Here is a 14,356-nt window from a genome sequence, read left to right as displayed (position 1 = left end):
TGGCCGTGTCGGAGCGTTGCTGCATTGTTCAGAGCTTTCGCGTGCGACACGCAATGCACCGACGTGCCGTCGCGCCGTTGCATACCGGCGAAGAACTTACTCGTTAGAGGGCCGCAGAAAAAGCGACAAAATGACCGGCCTCGTCAGCAAACGAGGATTTGCGGTCGAGAAAGCAGGGGTATGACGTGGCCGAGCGTGAGGTAAGGATGGGTCGAGAGGTGGTACTCGAATGATAAATTTCACCGTGTAAATTAATTAACACGTTCCAATAAATATCGCAGAAATAATTAAAAAAAGAGCCACGATATATATGGCTTATGTAATTAACGTTATCCAACAACGAGAAAAACGTTTTTCTGAACCAACGACGTTTCACAGAAGTTATCGGTTCTGCTAAATTTTCCCACACGATTACGGTATAATTATTATCCTCGCTTATGTCAGCGAGGTAAATTAGAAGAAAAGAATAGAGAGATTATTTTCAGAAGTGCGAAATAACACGCGAATATCCGGGCGATCGGGACACACTTTACTGAAGGTTAAAAACGGATGCTCGTTGGAAGTAGCGAGAAATCGTGTTGTCTGTTCGAAATAAACACGCGAAGGATGCACTTCCTCGAGACACCCACTCTCTCGCTCGCGATAATAATCATCGCTACCTCTTGACAATATCCTTTGTAGAGCGAGATGTCGTGTCCGACAAGGCGGATCCATCGTCACGTGGCACGTTGCACTTGGTCGTGTCGAAAAAGCCGGATAGATCGTCTTTGTTTCCGGCAGTCTCGCGGTAACCAGGGCGAGGAAACAAGCTCTAAAAGCACTCGACGAAGAGATGCTTTTAAGAGATTTTAAAAGATTTTAAAAGAGCGGAACCATCAATTTCTGAGCGAGCGTCACATCTTGTTAACTAACTAGGAACAATTAAAGGAACCTTTTAATCACAACAGATTTACGCAACGCACTCTCACTCTAGTAATTTTATTTCGAAATAAACTGGCCGCTTCTTTTTCACTTGCATCACACTTCAATTGCAAAGAACGGAAGTGGATATTTTAAAAATTAGAAAAACACAAAAATATATCTCGGTCCTTTTTAACTTCAACGACCCAATCCACGTGCACCCACTCACCGATTCCGATTATTTATTTTTATTAATTTAAAATTCACGTTCACCATACGTTCACGTTTAATTTACACGATGAAATTTAGACGCGATTTAGACGCGAACAAGAACATAAACAATGTCGATAAATGCCGCGTCAATAAACGTATCCACAACCGTGCGGAATAAGAGTAAAAATGCAACTGTGTGCCGCGATGCGCGACTCGCGATTAGCGCGATAGCTGGGCGCGAGTTTCTTTTGTTGGATGTAACAAATATCGCAATCACGAGAGAATATCGAAGGCTGGGCACACGATACCATACAAATTGGCACTGGACGATTCATTAAAAAAAAAAAAAAATCCATTCCACGTACTTCACTGCGTCTAATAGAAGAAAAAAAAAAATATTGTAATTGTTTATTTTCAGAAGATATGAATGTTTTATGTGTCAAGGTAATACCGTATTGCTTGCAGATATAATCTGCAAGAATATTTACGAAGCATAAAGCATAAACGAAAAGACTACCTTTCGATCTTTTTGTGTGTAACTTTCAGCCTTAGCGCCTAGAGCGAGCTTCCAAGTCGAGTTCACTCAAGTTGGCAAAATTACGTAGGTAAACCCTGTGTAAATCGAGCCCTCGTAACAGTTCCATCGAACAGACATCCAGTGTTGATAAGAAATTTCACCTTGCTGCATTCCGCAAGATAATCGAAATGTCACTTGGAGTATAAGCCAGGAAAGGCCGCGGTCATATCATAATACAAAACTGTCAGCATTTTTATTATTGCGGCATGCGAACCTCGCCTTAGCAGAAATTATGTAAACCGTATTGAATAATTGCCGCGTCGAAGTTCTGCAATTCTCATAGATTGTTGGAGATTGCTTTTGCGTGCACTCGATGTGTTGATGACAATGGCACAGCTGAGGATGAATGGGAAAGACGCAGGTCGTTTATGGGTTTTTTTTTTTTTCTTTGTGACGACAGTTATGAGAATCCTATTGCCAAGCGTGACGAATACAAAATAGTATCTCGAGCGGCACGGCGCTTTTGTCGGTCGCGAAAAAAAAAAAAAAGCTAGACGAATCAGGTAAATGAGCGGGTAATTACGATCCGACAATCGGATTCTCACGAGAAGAAATCGTCTTTACATTGCCCAACGAAAATAGAAAGACAATAAAGAAGACAGCTAATAGCTAAAATAGTATTTTCGAATGTAATATTAAAAGACGTGCTTGACGATTTTCAAGATAATTCCGTAAGACTTTCACAACAAATCTAAAAATATATGAAAATATTAATAAAAATTTCAAATCACCATTATATAGCGCATGTGTCGTACTTGTTAAGTTATTTGTTTTGTAAGAGATACGTAAAGCCGATAGATCTCGTTCTTCTTACAAGAAACAATCAATTGTTTGCGATTTATCATTTCGTTACGTTAGCATATTTGTTTTTCCTTTCTTTTCCCATTTTACATATCTTTCGATCAACTCGCGCTCGCTCGTACATCACGGCTCGAAAAACAACTCGCGGCTAAGAAATAAACTTCCCTTTGTTTCCGCTGTGCTCGCGCGCGAAACGGAAAAAACGGGGGTGCGGGACGAGCACTTGAATTGCAGATTACGCGTTATCTCGCCGGAATAATGACCGTTTGATCAAACTTTCCCCGTCAAATCCGCAATTAAACCCGCTATTGATATATGTCGGGGTCGTATGTCCACGAGCGCGATAAACTCAAGACCCTTGTGGCGCTTGTCGCTCTTTCGTTTGAATAACTCGTCGTTTCGATTGAATCTCTCTCTCTCTCTCTCTCTCGAGCTCGGTCGCACCAGCGACTCTTACTTGATTAACGCTGCTACTCAGCGATCTCTAGTTTCTCTCCCGACACCACCGTTGTAACATGGAAAATCTTTTCTCGATCCGATACGTATACGAAAAAAGAAATAAAAAAAAAAGAGGGGGGGGGGGGAAGAAAATTTGTCTTGCGACAACTGCTTCTTAAACTCTTGGGAAAAAATGCGCGCAGCGGTACGTCTTCCATTCCGAAAAATGTAGAATAAAAATCTGAAATCGCTATATTCCGACCGAGATCTGCAATTTAAATTTACGGAATTGTACGAGAGAGAGAGAGAGCTTGTAATTTAACGTTAAGCGTGTACGTGTATTGGACTTCGTGGACCGAAATCGATCGGTAATAGTACGTACTGTTGGTTTACGCACAGATAATTATGATTAATATTAAATGATGTTGGTTGCAACCGGAGGATAACCGCAGCCGGCCACTTCTTCTCGCTTCTCGCGACGAGACAAAATCGCTTCGTGATTATGGATACACGTTGTTGAATTAACGAGCGATAGCGACGCTCCATTAAGCATAAATAACAAAAAAAGACTTTTTTACGTGTTTCCCGTGCGAGAATGCGGTCGTCGCTAATTGAACGATTAATCGATCACCGCGAATTATGCGTGTGAATAGCACCGAGCCGGTTAAAAGCGTGAAATTTTCAATTAACATAGGATACTCGGATGGTCTTCTGACGAGAAGACCAATTTCAATAAATGATTGGCGTCCGATCATTTGAATGTAACAGACTAATTTATATCCCGATACATTCATGCTTTATATTAAATATAGGCATGAGTAATAAAGAAAGTAATAAAAGTAATAAAGCACAAGTAATAAAAGAAAATTGCACGTTTCTCGTGCAATTTTTTTCCTCAAAGGATTTTTTTAATCGCAAAAAACTGAGTTATATAACAAATTGCATATTGAAAATACGACGAATTTAACGGCTGACATATTTTATTACAGTCTATTACATTACGGAAAGATTCTCTCTCGTTTGGAGATAATATAAAATAAAATTAAACCAAAAATATATATATTTAAATAAAATCATCTCGAATTGAAAGAGAAACTTCGACATCTATAAGTTTTTCAGATAATTTTCCATTTTTATATGAGATTATCCGATTCTTCCGTTTTTTAGTATTCTTCCTGCGCGATAACTCCGCGTCATTTTCCAAGAAGCTATTAATTTAGATTAGACATTATTCTTTGTGGAAGGCAAATTGTTGAGATGAACAAAGAGCCGAGTCACGATAAGGCGGAGGAAAAGCTATCCAAGTGACCCGAAACACGCGTAATATCGCAAAGGGTAATGAACACAGAGTTCTCGTACTAATTACGCTCGCGAGGCGCAACCGCGGAATTATACACGGATGGTTATATAAAACCATTAATTCTTATCCGCGCGCGTGCTTCCGTCTCTCTCTCTCTCTCTCTCTCTCTGTCTATTCTTTCGTTCGTTTTTTAATACGCGCGCTATTCGCGGCACCGTGAAACTCGCGGGAGAGAAAGGAAGAGGGAAGAAAAGATTATCCCGTCCTTAAGAGGCGGCTTAAAGTCGTTACGGTAACTAATAACGCGGAACGTTTTCGGGCCAGGCCTCGCGAATCCGGTTTTCTATCTCAAATATAACGTAGGTGTAAAAATTTAAAACGCCCCAGCTCTCTCGCGCTTGGATTTTTCGAGACGGATAAGGATGAAGAAAGATAGAAATGACAGAAACTCGTTCGTTCAAAAACACGAGACGGGATAAATAATTATCATTTTCTATATTCGAAGAACAGATCTGCTCTGGGATTCTCGAATCTATATACCGCATATAAGATATATAACATAGACTGTAGGATCTTCGCTTGCGATATTTTTTGAAAATAATTAAATATTACAATGGTACACAAAAGTATTAAATATAACTATATTTTATACTTATTTATGTCCACTAATCCGCGTTTAATTTTTCGAATTTTTATTTCTAAAATTCAATATTTATTCCCGTTCCTAATATTTTCTTGATTGTGCGCAGGGCCTAAGACCTCTCTCATCATTATTGAGTTTAAATATTTCGCATGCAACTTGTGAGTCTTCTCGCGAACAACGTGCATTTAGATCGTTTGCATTAAGCAACTGTGTTGCCTTGTGCCTCGTGTGTCGCGGACGAATCCGAGTCTACGCAAATAAACCGTACGCATATTTGCGATGTATGGCAGCGTGACGTAATGCCGCAAAATCGCGCGTATTGCTATCGGAATTTGTTTATTTTTCATGTTAACTTAAGAGACATAGCGACATCGCGTCGCGAGGTCGACACGCGAAAAGAAGATTCTCCTCTCTGCGCAACCTAACCTTGTTGAGAATAACGTTTGTTTCATGCATTAGCGAGCATTGGCTCGCTAACTCAATTTTCCGCAGTTAAAACATTCTTGGCTTCTTGGTTATGTGGTATTATTAACGTTATATGATATTATTTACGAAACTCGATAAGACGTTAAAAAAATTCATCCGAATAAAGGTTAGAGGTTGTCAATTTGTGACAGAATTTTAATATTTTGTACGCGATTAATGAGAAAAATATATATATGAGATTGGCGTGTAAATCCTTCAGGCGTAGTCGTATAGTACAAACAATTCACCTTGCAGTCAGACGAAACCACTCGATTAACAAAATCACTCAAGCGTTAGCACTATTATCACAGCTTACTGTAATCACCACCGTGATAGAAGCGAGAAAATTCCAGATATCCGTGCGAGAAGTCGTGGTACCGCCGCGCGTCAACGGCACGCTATTTTTACGGAGCACTTCGACGGCCAGCGCAACACTTTTCCGATATTCCTTCCTCGCCACAAGCTCCAACGTCACGACGCGGCAGATCACATTATCGCTGATAGAGAGTTCGGGCGTGATCGCCGATCTTCGCGAGAGTCCAAAGGCCCGGCACGGAGAGCGCGAAGTGTCGAAAGCCACCGGGGCACCGGAAAGAAGAAGGGAAAAAAAATTGCTCGACGCGGCGCGATCCGGCACGATATTATGGCGCGGCGCGGCTCGGCGCGGCGCGGCGTGGCGTGGCGTGGCGTGGCGTATGTGGTGTGGTACGGTGCGGCGTGGCGCACGATGCACGCACTCGTGACATGCGGTGACGCACACGCAAAGCGTCACTGAGATGCGGCGCGCGCGCTCCTCTCGTTCGGTTCCGACGCGGCTCGGCTCGACTCGGCTCGGCTCGATTCGGCTATCCTCCTCGCTGACTCCGAGCGCGCGAGCGTCGCTCCGGCTCCGTCCGGTTAAGGCGGAGACAGAGCGCGAAAAGCGGCGGCTCTCTCGCGCGTACGAGGACGACGATAACCGGACTGCCGCGCTCGCTCGCGCGCGGGAGACCGGCGAAAGCGGAGTCGCAGCCGGCGTTCGTGACTCATGAGCCAGCCAGCCAGCCAGCCGGCGCGCGTACGACCGTCCGGAGCGCCTACTGCCGTAGGACGAGCTCGCTCGAGGTGCAAGTGCCGATAGCAGCAGGGCCGTTCGCTTCACCGACAATGCCCGCGACTTGTAAAATATGTCATGATTATACGTATGCTGTATTTTTCGGAATTTTAAAATTGAGAATTTGAGAACGGCAAGGCATTTGATGACAAATGCTTATTTTTACCGATATAAATTAATTTTAATCTCGCAAGTATTTTTCCTTGTGTTTTTGTATATAATTGTATAATTTTTTTTTCTCGTTTGGAGAAATGTTGCGATGTTAATATATTTCATTCAATTTTAAATCACTCAGGATAACCATGTGATACGAGTCAAAATAATCTTTTCTAGATTTTTTTTAAAGGCAAAAATGGATTCTCGATTATGTCATTATTGCCTCGTGTCTTGCATGCTTTGTGACATATACTTATTTCCAGCAATCTCCAGAAGATTTGGCATGGAATAGAAATAACTACATACTTTCAACGTAATTTCCGAACTTTCTGGACTTTATAATCTTGTATATCGTTTATGATCAATTAGTTGAATACCTCATATAGTTCTGAATTTTAAAATATAAATTCATAAACACGATCGTCTCAGCAGAATGAGATATCCGTTTTGCAGCACCGAAGTAAATCCACGTGTGCAAGCAGAAATAGAAGATAAGTAAAAAATAATTGCATATTTAATCAAGCACTTTTTTTGCGCCCGCGCTCTTTTTTCTTCACATCAGAAAAACTAATCACCTCGCGCGAATCTGATCTTTCCAATCAATTCGAGGCTGCGAAAAATCGCGCGTGACAGATTCGATTCGCGAATTGATAGAAGGGTCAGTGAGAGAGACGGCAAGGAGAAACACGTTGTCGCGATAGAAATCGTTCGCCGCGAGCGAGTTTCCGTGGACTTACACAATCGCTCGCTTACCGACTTCGGGCCCGATGTCTCGCGGAAGACTGATCGCCCAAGGAGCTGGAAACTCTTCGGGCCCCGTTCGCCAGGGTTATCCAGAGTTGCGCCGCGATCGCGACCTTCGTGCTCTCCGCCGGAATCGATCGATCGGAACGGGAGCCGATCGCGAAACGAATTTCACCGATCCACGGATACGAGTGAGATAAAAGAATAATTGCGACACGATGCCGGTTTCGCGTTGCCCCCCCGCGCTGCTTTATCGGTCAATCTTAACGGCGAATCTTCGATTCCGAACGATTGTTAGTTGCCGCGAATATTCGCGTGAAGCGCAGTCTCGGAAAGTTGTAAGATAATTCCCGAAGTGAATTTGGGAACTCTTGGCGCGTGAATATCAGATTCGATATATACGTATGTATATATAGGCTGGAATTAGCTCCGGAAAGCAAATGAAGCGAAATGTATTAGTACTTCTAATTATAAAAGGATGTTTTAAAAAAAGAACAGACTTAAATGGATTCTTTCATTCTTTATTGAAATGTTCTCGATTTGGATCGTTTCGGATTGTGTAAATTTTTAGTAAGTTTGAAAGTTTCTGCTGACCCGATAAACGTTCAATGTGATGTGAAATATAAATGATGATCGAATGCGAGACGAATTAGTTTTAAGAACAGAAACCGTTAGGAGCAAGCAAGTGTAACCAGTCATTGGTATCGACGTATTTCTTTCAGCTCTGTTGTTACGCTCAAAAAAGTACAAAGAAAGAAATAACGTTTATCCTCTTGACTTATTGACACTACGATCCGATTAACTTCTTGTAGACGATTGAATATAACTTTGAAAACATAAAAACATGGATTTTAAAAAAGAAATTCTGTTCACGGAGTTTTCAAGGAAAAATATCTTTTTTCGTAAAAAAAAATGATTGAATGAAAAATGATTAAAAATGATTGAAAAATATCTTCAATAATCTTCGACAATGAATGTATTTAATAATCATAATTTACATAAAATTTTGATTGAAAATAGTAGAGAACGTTTTAGTATGATACAAAAAGATGATAGAACTCAACATATCATTCATTCGATGTAATATCGGATATGATAAAAATTTAAAGCGACAAGGAGCGAGCAGAGTTTTATCTGATAAAAAGTTGCAAACGAAGATTCATTCACCGATGAAAATTATCCAACATTCGCCGGCGCAAATTTTTGTCAATAAGACAATTAAGAGAGAGAGAGAGAGAGAGAGAGAGAGAGAGAGAGAGAGAGAGAGAGAGAGAGAGAGAGAGAATGCCAAGCACTCTATCATTTTATTGCGCGTATATAAAATCAAGGAACTTAATTTTAGCAACGTCCAATCTCTTCCTTTGGATAGTAGTTTCGCGGATAAATAAATAAAATTGCCGGCAATCTGAAAACTTGACTCGCTGAACTGTTGAAAAGATAGAGAGCGGCGGAAGCGTACGGTTACAAAGATTATCGGTTATCCCTGCTTTTTATTGCCCTTTCCGGGTGGTGGGCCACCCGTGGTATGCACGCTGATTAGCTCTCGAAGTGCATTCCTCCCGTCTCGAAAAAGATACAAAACGCGGAGAATTAACGCAGAGTCTTCGATCTGGAAATAATTTTCTATAACATGTAACCAATCACGATCTATATTTTTCTACTTTCTCCATTTTATTTTCCATTACCTCTATATATGTTTATTTAAAAGCGTAGATAAATGAAATCATAGTCATAGAAAGACGGGTCTGGAATTTTCTTTAAATTTATTTCACAGGGGATTAAAAACTTTCAATATTATTTTAACATTACTTTTATTTGCGAATATTAATTACGCGACTCATCATTGGCAAATAGAAATTTGAAGCTGCCCGGTTACTTACTTCTTCTGCAAGCGTTTTTTATCGGGGTCACCGTGACTAAGGTTGAAATAATTGGAGCGCGAAACCCATATTTCTCCAACCATTGATACCGCATTTTAAAGACACGACACGAGAAAAACCGGTACAACTTTGTCGAATAATTATATCCTTCGGTGAAATATTTTAGAGACACGGTCATTACGCTACGAGTAAAACGTATATACGTGTGCGTCACAGATAAAAAAAAATAAGAATATAACAGTGTAAATAAGATAAAAAAGAGATAAGATACAAATAAAGGTTTAGATACATATATATATATATGTGTGTGTGTGTGTGTGTGTGTGTGTGTGTGTGTGTGTGTGTGTGTGTGTGCGCGTGTGCGTGCGTGCGTGCGTGCGTGCGTGTATATATATATATATTTTATATATATATATATATGTGTGTGTGTGTGTGTGTCGTGCGTACTAAACACGTTCTTCGCACGCAAATTTATTTTCACTACTTGAGTTAAATCCAATCCCTTCAATAATGATTCGCTCGGTGGATTGCAGGCGAAGCATTAACGTCGACGGACCTCTCTCATTTCTGCAATCTCCGGGATCAGTCTATAGAACCGAGGGGGATCTAATAACTATACACCACAAGTAGCTGAGCAGCCGCAGCGAGTAGTGTGCAGGTATAGACGTAAACTTGATTCTACAAGACTACTTATAGACAAGTTTAGAGTTTAAAAGTAACGTGATAGAGATAGAAAGAGAGAGAGAGAGAGAGAGAGAGAGAGAGAGAGAGAGAGAGAGAGAAAGGAATCAATTAAAATAGATATCTTAAATTAGCAAGCGTACAATTTACGAATTTATCGCATTTCGTTCGTTGACTCATTATCTCTTTCATTTAACATTTTAGCAATTAATCGTGTCTAGATGTCTACATTTCGAAATATCATGGGAATAGGAAGTAACGAATGAGAGATGAAAATATCAGTAATTTCGACTCGAGTCGTTGAAACTGAAAGCTATATAATGGCACTTTCGGTAAATGGACTTTTTCTTCCAGCCACCTGCGGAGTTGTACGTACGATTATTATTTAGAATCAGCGAGCTCTCTCAAATCGTGGGAACAATTATTGCGATATAGCTCGCGCTATAAAGGAGCTCGCGTGAGATCCTTCGGTCAGTGCTGCCTCCTTTCCGACTTCCGTTCGCGCTCGGCATACGGCAAACGAGTTTTACGTCCCGGCGCGTCCAAAGGGTTTCACGCGGCGCGATTATCTCCATCTGAGATCGGGTTTCGAGTCTGCGTCGCTGAGTGAATCGTAGAAGAGGGAAAAGGAGAAAATTCACAAGTGTGGCTCTGAATAGAAACGATAATAATACATCGATGTCGAAGTTTTTTTAAGAGGTAAAAACAATAAAAATGTGTAAAAATATGTATATATATATATATATATAAAATTGAAAAACAATAGAAATTAAAAATTAAATAAAAAAAGATTTAATAAAAATTTTTTAGTTGAAACTTTACAACTCCAAACGTCCAAATTAATAGTTTATTAATAGTTTATGGAATAAATAAAAATATTTTTCTAAAATATGGTATTTTTTAATGTTACATAAAGATTTTAATTTTGACAGAGCTGAATTCTGATGAAAAATTTTATCGATATTCATGTCAGTCTCGTGAAAAAAATTCTGTCGACACTCGTGCTCTTTTGTAATGCAAACAAAGTGCTGAACCTCATCGCTTATAGGAATACAGTTGTCTACAGATGGCAGCACTACCTTAAATAACGAGTATATGTTACCATAAAGAGATATAACGAATTAAAAATATATAGAAAAATTATACTATGTAATGCGTGTTATTAGTCTCATTACATAATTCCTTAGCTTAGATATTAATTACTTAGCCCGAATTCTATTTAATTATTTCTATTTATAAGCTTTAAATTTATATTAGTGATTAAAAATTTAATTTTAATTTATATAATATTGATACATTCGATGTAAATTAACACACGGTTTACATTATTAAAAATGAAAATATTTGCGATACGACAAGTTTGCAAATTTTCAATCTATGAGTAATGCCATTTGCAAACAATAGACTTTTGTCTTTTCGAGGGCACCAGAGGATGAATGAAACATAAAAGAAACGGCGTGGAATAAAATAAAAGTTTCCCGTGTTGAGACACTTTTCTGTTATTACTTTCTTTATTATTTCACGCGATGAAAATTGTATTTTCGTGCAGATGTTCTCGATAAGCAAGTTATTATGAATTCCTCGCGAAAGTATCGTATATCAAGTTAAGTTTAACCGAGTTACATAAGCGAGTGCAGACGCACTTACTTTTTCTTGCAAAAAAAAAAAGAAAAAAACGCGAGGAGAGAAAGCGCAAAGGGATGTAATCGAATTTACATCCTCGTTATTGTATCTCATTACCGAGCATTGCATCGAAGAAGACTTAGAACTTCGAAAGCGCATTAATCGGCAACTTTCGTTTTAGTAAAACTTTTCCAGAAAGAAAGAAAAAAAAAAACGAAATAAATCGTGTGGATTTTAATAAAAGATAAAAATAATAATACATAAAAATATATATTAATAATTATTAATTTTTCTTATTTTCGTTCTACAAATATATATATATATATATATATATATATATAAAATTATAGAAATATATGTATGAGATATAAGATAAAATATAAATGCATCGCCCGAACTGTAATTTCAATTATGTAACAAGGAACTGTGATATAACGAATATCAGTTCGATGAGTCATACCAAATGTAACGGTACTTTACGGATTAACACGGGTTTTTCTGCGGAAACAGTCGACAATTATGCTCTTACGGAATTTTGCATTTAAATGCATAGTCATGAGACAATGGCGAAAGTTATATCGGTTTATGCGTAATTAGATTTGTTAAACCCTTAGAGAGAAAAGGTCGAGGGGAGGAAGAGGGTATGTATGTACCTCGCGCAACTTATGAATATTACATTCGTCGGGACACAACATCCGCATTATATTGTGACCTCTTTCGTTTTATGTGCACAAACGTGAATGACCATGCGAATACACGGTGAATCACAAGGTTGATGAGCTCGCGACAAACTTTTGGACGTCTACACTCTTCGAATAATAGATGTATGAACTTTTCAGGAAATATACAAACGTTATGAACAAACAAAATACGATAAACAAAGCTAAAAATAATATTCGGATAATCAAAGTTTGATAATTAATTATATCAAGCGCTTTTGTAAAACTTAAATCTAATTCTAAAATCACAATCTAAAATGCAGGACAATTGAAACGTGTTTATTTGCCGACTTTCAATTTCAAGAAAATCGTCTAAAGGGAAAGGGACGGAGAAGAACATCCGCGCGCGCTATTATCGGCCGGTTTTTATTACGAAGGCCGAAAATAGATTTATCGAGCGGTATCGAGACGAGAAACGTCTTTGCGACGTGAGAAAAATCATCTCCCAAAGACACTATCTCCGGATTATCTCCGGATTATATTCGGAGTCGACTCTCGTAGCCGCGCCTGTTAGACACCGATTTCTCGCGGAGCGAGAAAATTTCGCGCGAAGGCGCGGTTTCGCGACCCACGCGCAGGAGGATGCAGCTTTCCCCCCCCCCCCCACACACACACACACACACACACACACGTTAGACGCGATTAGCGTTGACATTGTTAATAACGGACGGTGGAGAAACCCCGAGTACGCTAAAAGGATCTCTCGAGCGGGTTGCGTGCTACATAGAACGAACTCATTTTCCCAAAAAAAACTAGACTCCGAAGAGGAGTCACGCATGACGCATTTGCATGCACGTGGCGGCGACTGCACGCACTATACACACCTCGACTTGTATACACCAATTAGAATTTTGCCGGAACTAGAATTTAATTGAAGAGTCGGACTCGTGCAATAAGAAAATCGTGAAAATCAAACTTTCATTATTCTAGAAGACGTATAATCAACTCATAAATATTACATTACGCCATTCGTTTATAGCTAAATGTTAATTTCGACCTATATATTCATTAAAGTGCTTTTTAATTTTTTAAATTATTTCTTTTTTAACTGCGACTTATGCGGTTATCCGTATACGATCTGTATTTATAGCATATCGATCGAAACGCTACACTCACAATACATTTATCAGAATACTATATTTTTAGTTTCTAAATTATATATATATATATTCTTTTTCTATTCTATTTATATTCTTCTCTCTTTTAAATTTCTCAAATGAAATGAACGATTAAAATATATATTGAAATTTGTTTTGTGCCGATAATTCAATTTTTGCTTTATTTCATTGCTATTTAGGATAAAAATAACGCAATCTTCACGCTTCATATTTTGACGTATTCATTCCATCCAATAATAGATGCATTTGTGTTTCTCCGTAAATCATATATTTATTACCACTTCAAATATTATTTGTGTTGCATTTATTAAAATGTTCCAAAATGAAGGAAGACCGTATAAATTACGAGAATAATCGTATTGCATTATGTTACACATAATCTTAAAATTGGATGGTTAACTTCTCGATATGCGCATTGTAATTTCAAAATGTTAATTTAAGCTAAATCCTAAAAGGTTCGCGCGACGGCGAAATTCGTAAGAAAATTGTCAGTTTGGAAAATCGACTTTCCTTGATGAGAATTTTTCTTGAATTTATTTTAGAAAAACTATATTGTGAGCAATCTTCGGAACTATCGATCTGCAATTTATTTCCCTCGTTACTTCTGACCTTTAGCTCTGAAGCATCACCCTCGATTTCTCCATGACGTGTATTTCGATTGAAAGAGACTAGTTTTTGTTTCTCGAATTACAGAATACCAATTTCGAGACGATTGGTCTCCCATGATTAAATAACCCGAAAGAAATTCTTAAGAAAGAAACTCTTTCTTCAAGAAACATACAAATTGCGTTTACACCATAATTATTCTTATTACAACCGCAGCCTAGGACTTGATAGCTATTCGGCATGCTAATTGTCATCGCATCACGAGCCAAACAATTACGCGTCGATGCAAACAGCTGCAACGTAAATTGCGTAATTAACGTTGAGTTTGAACATTCGGTTAATTCGTGATGTAAATTGTTTCCAAATTATCAGTTAAATCCAGAACGACGTTGCACTTCT

At 38.8% G+C, this 14,356-nt stretch overlaps 1 protein-coding gene across 15 annotated transcripts in view; it reads right to left on the bottom strand.

Moving 5' to 3' along the window:
• The window catches only part of LOC105430832 (serine/threonine-protein kinase MARK2), an 84,582-nt gene that overhangs the window by 33,737 nt on the left and 36,489 nt on the right, over positions 1-14,356 (bottom strand). For 3 of the 15 annotated variants that reach the window (XM_089079175.1, XM_089079170.1, XM_089079181.1), the window contains exon 1: positions 5,586-6,367. The exons of 2 other annotated variants lie outside the window; for them this stretch is intronic. The gene's annotated coding sequence lies outside the window, so the exon portion shown is untranslated. Of the gene's footprint in view, positions 1-5,585; positions 6,377-14,356 lie in introns of those variants that run through there. 10 more of the 15 variants (XM_089079176.1, XM_089079177.1, XM_089079166.1 and 7 more) reach the window with 7 other exon arrangements.

The sequence above is a fragment of the Pogonomyrmex barbatus genome, unplaced genomic scaffold, assembly GCF_055798465.1.
Source record: "Pogonomyrmex barbatus isolate J1 unplaced genomic scaffold, ASM5579846v1 scaffold3, whole genome shotgun sequence".
In the NCBI taxonomy this organism is placed as follows: Eukaryota; Metazoa; Arthropoda; class Insecta; order Hymenoptera; family Formicidae; genus Pogonomyrmex; species Pogonomyrmex barbatus.
The sequence above is the reverse complement of the archived record's forward strand: the minus strand, read 5'-3'. Positions and strand labels throughout refer to the sequence as shown.